This window comes from Simochromis diagramma, unplaced genomic scaffold (genome assembly GCF_900408965.1).
Source record: "Simochromis diagramma unplaced genomic scaffold, fSimDia1.1 OVJJ01000565.1, whole genome shotgun sequence".
Lineage (NCBI taxonomy): Eukaryota > Metazoa > Chordata > Actinopteri > Cichliformes > Cichlidae > Simochromis > Simochromis diagramma.
The window spans coordinates 1,875,620-1,883,915 of NW_024387304.1; the positions used below are offsets into that span (position 1 = coordinate 1,875,620).

The window sequence follows — 8,296 nt, forward strand, 5'->3', positions numbered from 1 at the left end:
CCCGTACACCCACGTTTCCCTCCCTGAATGCCACTCCCATTTCAATTTTTCTCCTAGTTTCAGGCAGGCTCTGTCATGTTCGTCCATGGGAGGCCGCTGTTAACCCTTGTGCTCCCCTTCGGGGCAGCCCCAGACCCCGGGGGTCCCAAAGTACCCCACCCTCAGTAGAGACAGGTGAATGAAAATGAAAAAAAACAGAACGATCATTTGGGGTCGAAGAGTGCCCCAGAGCGATTCTAATGGGTTCGTCAGGGGATCGGGAAAGAAAACGTAGCACTTGGGGGCCACGCACAGAACCTGCTGCGGCAGCATGGGGGTCATTGATACCCCAGTACATAAAAATGAAGCATAATCACAATAATGATAATAATGATAAGAAGAAGAAGAAGAAGATGAAGAAGATGAAGAAGAAGGAAAAGAAGAATACAACACACAGACGGTTCTGAGTTTTATTTTATTTTATTTGAAATTACACTCACGATACAACTGAGGCTTTTTTTTTTCTTCCTCCTTTCTCCTCTTCAGCCTTTCTCCTTCGAGTTTCTTCTGGGCCGCCTTATACATCTCGTTGGTGTGGTGGTTTCCTCCATTGAAATCCACCATTTCATCTATTTCATCCAAAAGACAGCCCCAGAGTGTCGATCACAGCGATATTTCTTCCGTCTTCGCCCTCTGCCTCTTTTCTGAGACAGCCGTCAGTGACAGACTCAGGCGAAACGTCCTCTTTCATCCCCCAGGATGGTGTTTCCGGATGCACTCTTTCCCGATCCTGTTTTATCGACCAGAAGGAGTCTCAGTTCTTCACGGGTCGCAGAGCCTGCGGGGTTGGGGAAATGATAGTAACATTTGAATCATTCTAGAAAAAAAACAAACATAAAACACTACGTTACACTAGGCTATTCTTTTGTTATCTTAGTATTGATGTTGACAGCAAGCAGTTTATCCACATAAAGCGAGTACCACAAGCAGCACACAACCCTGGGATTGCACTTTACCTTTGTATCGATGTTGACAGCGAGCAGTTTGTCCACATAACGCCAGTAGCACAAGCAGCACACATCCCTGGATCCGGCCTTTGGTCGCCAACATTTTCAGTAAGCTAAGAAAAGAAGAAAGAAAAAAGAGGTGAAATTAAGGCACATTCAAGGAAAGTATTTCAGATCAGATTAGCAAGTTAAACCACACTGAAAATACACGTTGAATAAACCATGGCCCCAAACTGGTTGGTTGTCCCATGTGTTTCCCCCGTGGCTGCTCCGGGCGCACACACAATGAGCCCTGGTTTCGCGACGCAGGCGTAGCAACAACCTCCTTCTACTCCTCACTGCCTCCTGTGTGTGTGTGTGTGTGTGTGTGTGTGTGTGTGTGTGTGTGTGTGTGTGTGTAGGAGGTACTGGGTTCCTCACAGACGGTGGTCTTTGCGAAACCCACCCTCCCCAAAGCTAAGGGCTCGCCAGCGAGGCGCGTGAGAGCGAGGAAAATGTTTTAAAAAAGGGAAAGGAGGATGAGGAGACACTGAGGGTCCGAGGTCTAAACGGAAGGCTGTGTTCAGGTAACCCGCCCTCCGCAGACCTAAGCGTATGCTAGCGAGGCTCTTGAGAACGATGTAGAGGGAGCAAGGATGAGGAGGAGGCAAGGAGTGTCTGAAGTCCAAACGGAGGGCGGTGTTATAATGTGAAACACACTGCCTGTTTGAAAACGTAATAGGCAGGCCACATAGCTGGTCTTTCACTAGCGAGGCGCAGATGAGAACGAAGGCGAGGGAGCAAGAAGGATGAGGGGCATGGAGAGCCCCAGGTCCAACTGGAGGGTGGTGTTCGCGTAATAGGCAGCCCAAGCAGCTGCTCTTTCACTAGCGAAGCGCAGGGGAATGATGGAGAAGGAGCGAGGAAGACGAGGAGCAATGGAGAGCCCGTGGTCCTCACTTAGGCCCATTTACGCGAACACTGCGAGAAGGAGACGATGATGATGATGATGATGATGATGATGATGATGATGATGTGAAGATGAGAGTTGTTTCCTCCGGCGGTTCGGGGTCCCTCCAGACCCCAGTGGTTGCCATCGTAACTTATGAATGTGCATTGGGGTTGCGAATTACCCCATCGTGATTACAAAGGGGTCACAGTGTACCCACGGAGCAGAGAGCACCCCGGGTCTTCATGAAGGCCGTTTTACGTGTAACTTGGGGGGCCCATTCGGCTAAGCGCTCGCCTGCGAGGAGCAGGAGAACGGCGCAGAAGGAGCAAGGAGAACTAGGAGGCTGTGAGAGTCCGAGGTCCTCACTTAGGCCGGTTTACGCGTAACCTGGGGCCCGTCCGGCTAAGCCCTCCCCTGCGAGGAGCAGGAGAACGGAGCAGAAGGAGGTCGCAGGACGGGGAGGCAGGGAGAGTCCGAAGTCCTCACTTAGGCCGGTTTACGGGAACACTGCAGAGAAGGAGACATTGATGATGATGATGATGATTATGATGATGTGAAGTTGAGAGTTGTTTGCTCCGGCGGTTCGGGGTCCCTCCAGACCCCAGTGTTTGCCATCGTAACTTACGAATGTGCATTGGGGTTGCAAAATAACCCATTGTGGGTACACTTTGACCCCATAGTAATCGTGGAGTAGAGAGCATCCCCGGTCCTCGCGAAGGCCGGTTTACGCGTAACCCGAGGCCTATAAGGCTAAGCACTCACCTGCGAGGAGCAGGAGAACGGAGCAGAAGGAGGAAGGAGGACTAGGAGGCAGGGAGAGTCCGAGGTCCTCACTTAGGCCCGTTTACGCGAACACTGCGAGAAGGAGACGACGACGATGATGATGATGATGATGATGATGTGAAGTTGAGAGTTGTTTCCCCCGACGGTTCGGGGTCCCTCCATACCCCAGTGTTTGCCATCGTAACTTACGAATGTGCATTGGGGTTGCGAAATACCCCAAGGTGGGTACACTTTGACCCCATAGTAATCGTGGAGTAGAGAGCATCCCCGGTCCTCGCGAAGGCTGGTTTACACGTAACCCGAAGCCCATAAGGCTAAGCACTCACCTGCGAGGAGCAGGAGAACCGAGGAACAGGAGGTAGGAGGACTAGGATGCAGGGGGCATCCGAGGTCCTCATAGAGGCCGGTTTACGCCAACACTGCCCTCTCCAAAGCTAAGCGTCCGACAGCGAGGCACAGGAGAACCGAGGAGAAGGAGGAAGGAGGACTAGGAGGCAGGGAGTGTCCGAGGTCCTTACTTAGGCCGGTTTACGCGAACACTGCCAAGAAGGAGACGACGATGATGATGATGATGTGAAGTTGAGAGTTGTTTCCTCCGACGTTTCGGGGTCCCTCCAGACCCCAGTGTTTTTCATCCTAACTTACAAATGTGCATTGGGGTTGCGAAATACCCCATCGCCATTACTAAGGGGTCACAGTGTACCCACGGAGTAGAGAGCACCCCCATTCCTCGCGAAGGCCGGTTTACGTGTAACTTGGGGCCCACCCGGCTAAGCGCTTGCCTGCGAGGAGCAGGAGAATGGAGCAGAAGGAGGTAGGAAGGTGGCAGGGAGAGTCTGAGGCCCTCAAGGAGGGCGGTTTACGCGAACTCTGTCCTCTATAAAGCCAAGCGTCCAACAGCGAGGCCCAGGAGAACTGAGGAGAGGGCCGGTTTACGTGAAGACTACCCTCTGTAAAGCTGAGCGTTTGCAAGCGCAGGGTAGAAGGACCAAGGAGAAGGAGGAAGGAGATGATGATGATGATGATTGTGTGAAGTTGAGAGATGTTTGCTCCGGGGGTTCGGGGTCCCTCGAGACCCCAGTATTTGCTGTCGTAACTTACGAATATGGTGTGGGGTGGCGAAATACCCCATCATGATCACTAAGGGGTCACAGAGTACCCACGGAGCACGGAGTGCCCGCGGTCCCCACTTGGGCCGGTTTACGCGTAACCCAGGGCCCATCCAGCTAAGCGCTCGCCTGCGGGGAGCAGGAGAACGGGGGAGAAGGAGGAAGGAGGTTGAGGAGGAACGGAGAGTCCGAGGTCCTCACTGAGGCCGGTGTATGCAAACACTGCCGAGAAGGAGACGACGATGATGATGATGATGATGTGAAGTTGAGAGTTGTTGCCGTGGCGCTTTGGGGTCCCTCCAGACCCCAAGGTTTGCCATCGTAACTTACGCGATCGATGGAGGGTTACAACCAATTAGGTGCCTTTGTCCGACGCTGTGACAAGACCCACTATAGCCGGGGGTCCGCCTGACCCCCATCTGCCCCCACCGCGAACCGGCGCCCTGTTTCGCGACGAGACCTGGGTCCGCGCTACCGGGGTCTGCGTGACCCCCGCCCCCCCTCCTTTTTTTTTTTGGTCCAGGGTGCACAAGGGTTAAATGTCTTCACAATGTTAATTATTTCTCTATGAGTTACAGCACCAATAAACATGGAGGACACATTCTGAGTAATATGTTTATTTAGGTCGTTATTATTTCTTGACTCTGGAATTTCTTTTGCTAAATTAAAGCCAACATTTACAAAGAAATCATTAAATTCATTTGCAATGTCTTTAGTTTTATCAAGCACAATATCTTTATCTTTTTTAAAATAATCTGGATAATTCTTATTTTTTAAGCCCTTTTTGATTATACTATTTAATATCATCCATGTTTCTTGTGTGTTACTTCTACTTTGCTCCAATAATTTGTGGTAATATTCTTTCTTACTTGTTCTTATAATATTTACTAATCTATTTTTATATAACTTGTACTTTATTTCAGCATCTTTTGTCCTCTGTTTTATGAATCTCTTATATAGATTATTTTTCTTTTTACATGCATCTTCTATCCCCTTTGTGATCCATGGCTTATTTGATCTGTGATGCTTTCTAGTGATTTTCATTAAAGGACAATGTTTTTCATATAGTGAAATTACAGTTGATAAGAATGCATCATATGCACTATTTGAATCTTCATTTGCAAAAACCTCATTCCAATTGTCTTCCTTTAAGTCCACCTGGAGGGCAGCAATGGCTCTTGTTGTTCTATGTCGTATCATATCAAATATTTGATTCTTTTGTTTAGTTTTAATCCCAAAATAATTTTGAAAAATTGCAAAAACAGGAAGATGATCGCTTATATCAGTTATAAGAAGTCCACCTACTATTTCATGGTCAATTTTATTTGTGAATATATTATCTATCAATGTAGCTGTATCAATTGTTATTTGGTTTTATAATTACAGGGAAAAGGGAGTTACTATGCATTGTATTGATGAAATCTGTTGTTTTCTGATGTCCATTTGGGTTTAGCAAATCTATATTAAAATCACCACAAATTATTTGCACTTTTTTATCATTTAGGTTGCTAAACATAGCAGCAAGTTTTTCATTGAATATCTCAAGGCATGAACCTGGTGTCCTATAGATGCAACTTATAATTATATTGTTAGCTTTTTCAACATGAATTTCAATAGTGACACATTCCAATATGTTATCTATGGTGCTTGACATGCATTCAATCAGACTACATTTCAAAACTTTATCTACATATAAAGCAACACCGCCTCCTTTTTTATTCACCCTGTTCATTGTAAATAATTCGTATCCTTCCAGTCCCATTTCACTAACTTTCTCATTATCGAGCCATGTTTCTGATATTGCAATTATATTAAACTTTTTTTTAACTTACTTAAACATTCTGTAATTTTAGAAAAAATTTTATACAGGCTTCTACTATTGAAATGTATGACCGACAATGCATTTGCCATTTTAATATTCATATTGAATTGGTCATCTGTATAGTACTCACAAGTATTATTGGTGTTATTGTAGAAGTGGGTATCTGGGTCAATGTTATTTTCAGGGTCATGCATGTTGTGCTCTGCATAGTTAAACGTTTTGAAGTTCGTTTTCTCAGTATGTGTGGCAAAATAACCACCTTGACAGTCCTTTTCATAATCAAATTCTTCCTCTTCAATATCTCTGAATGGAAACCTATAATCTGTGTCCAAACTTGTCATTTATGTGTTTTTTGTTTTTGTTGTTTCCATTGTTTTTGAGCCGTAAGGCCAGAAACACTTTCCATACCCATTGTTCATTATCCAATCGTCACTTTTCCAATAGATTCCATAGCAGATTCCCGATTATTTATATTGCTCTAAGTCTTTGAGTTCTCTTATCATCACAACTTTCGCTTCTTCGGGATTGCCATTTAGTCTTATCATTACTTTGCAGTTCCTCGTCCATGTCGCTTGTTTCTTATTTTGTTTTCTCAGGCTGCCTGTCTTGCCTGTCTTGCAATTTCAGCAGTCTTTTTTGTTAAATGTTCATTTAAATACACACCAGTCCCTTTTAGCTTCTTACCCTGTTTCAGTAACTCAATCTTTGTTTTGCGACTCACAAACCGAAGAATAATTGATGGCTTTGTTTTACTGTCTTTTCTGGGGAGCGTGTGGCATGCTGCAATATGATGGCTCTGAATACTTACATTCTTCGTTTGAAGGAATTTTATCACTTGCTGTTCAAGCGTTTGCAGCTCCTCTACCGGGGCATCTTCACCGTCTTTACCTCCGCCAGCTGTTACTCTGGCGTAGGTTCGGTGTTGCGTCTCCAGTCCACTTATGACTAAATCATTCATTCTTGTGTATTGTTCAAGGTCCTCGATTCGCCGTTCCAAGTCGTCTATTTTCTTGTCCTTGTCCTTTATGAGGTTTTTTAGTTGTTTTATTTCATCCATTAGGTCATGTAGCATACCTTGTTGTTTAGCCACTTTGCTAAATTCATCAGACATGAAATTAAGTGATTTCCTAATCTCCTCCAACTCCTCTTCAACTCCTGGGTTTGCTTTTTTAGGCGGCATTTTGAAAATGATGAGATTGGTATTTCCTTGTGATGGCCCGTTGAAGTCACTGTCGATTTACTTGTTGGTGCCTTGCTAGAGGAGCCTGGGCCCAGTGGCCTTGGCCTTTTCATGTCATTGAACTGCTTTTGATACAGAGAAGGGTGTTGAAAGACCCAAAGCAGCTGCCGATTAATGAGGCTAAGTTCCTTTGGCTAAGTTTAGAGCAATGGCTTGTGCTTCCGGGTGAGGCAATTCCCACCACACCAGGGCCTGTGCTGGTGGCTGAGGCCATCTACAACACACCAGGGCCTGTGCTGGTGGCTGAGGCCATCGTCACCACACCAGGGCCTGTGCTGCTTCCTCAGGCCAAATACAACACACCAGTGCCTGTCCTGCCATCTAAAAGACACCAGTGCTTGTGCTGCTAGCAAAAACCAATCGAGCCACACCGGGCCCTCTGCTCCTGGCATAGGCAAACAACAACACACCAGGGCCTTTCCTTCTGGCTGAGGCCAGCTACAACACACCAGGGCCTGTGCTGCTAAATGAGGCCAGCTACAACACACCAGGGCCTGTGCTGCTAAATGAGGCCAACTACAACACACCAGGGCCTGTGCTGCTAAATGAGGCCAGCTACAACACACGAGGGCCTGTGCTGCTAAATGAGGCCAGCTACAACACACCAGGGCCTGTGCTGCTAAATGAGGCCAGCTACAACACACCAGGGCCTGTGCTGCTAAATGAGGCCAGCTACAACACACAGGGCCTGTGCTGCTAAATGAGGCCAGCTACAACACACCAGGGCCTGTGCTGCTGGCTGAGGCCAACTACAACACACCAGGGCCTGTGCTGCTGGCTGAGGCCAACTACAACACACCAGGGCCTGTGCTGCTGGCTGAGGCCAACTACAACACACCAGGGCCTGTGCTGCTGGCTGAGACTATCTACAACACACCAGGGCCTATGCTGCCTGCTAGCAAAAACCAATTGAGCCACACCAGGCCCTCTGCTCTTGGCATAGGCCAACTACAACACACCAGGCCCTCTGCTCTTGGCATAGGCCAACTACAACACACCAGGGCCTTTGCTTCTGGCTGAGGCCAAATACAACACACCAGGGCCTGTGCTGCTGGCTGAGGCCATCTACAACACAACACACCAGGGCCTGTGCTGCTGGCTGAGGCCATCTACAACACAACATATATAGGATAAAGGTCTAATCATCTCTTAGTTTACTCAGATTGCACAGAGTGTATATTTGTTAATAATTTGAATCATTTTGGATAAGGATAAGTGTAAGATAATGGGGAATTTCAGTTTTTACTTTATAATTTGTTTAGCATAAGATTTACAGTTAAATTGTATTTTCTTGCCTTATTTAATTTTTACGTACTGTTCGTTTAACACACGGTAACTGTGCATGGGGGGAGGGTTCGGGACAGGCAGTGTGGAGCTACGGGGGCTTTAACTAGCTGTGGAGAAAAACAGTTTCTTACCGTGTTT

General features: G+C 46.9%; 1 long non-coding RNA gene across 1 annotated transcript; it reads right to left on the bottom strand.

Annotated features, from left to right (window-relative positions):
- Nucleotides 1-492: 492 nt before the first annotated feature.
- On the bottom strand, nucleotides 493-1,238 carry LOC120716616. The gene is made up of 2 exons (XR_005692006.1): nucleotides 996-1,238; nucleotides 493-817 (listed from the first exon to the last, which is right to left on the bottom strand). It is a non-coding gene; the product is annotated as an uncharacterized LOC120716616 (long non-coding RNA).
- Nucleotides 1,239-8,296: the final 7,058 nt, after the last annotated feature.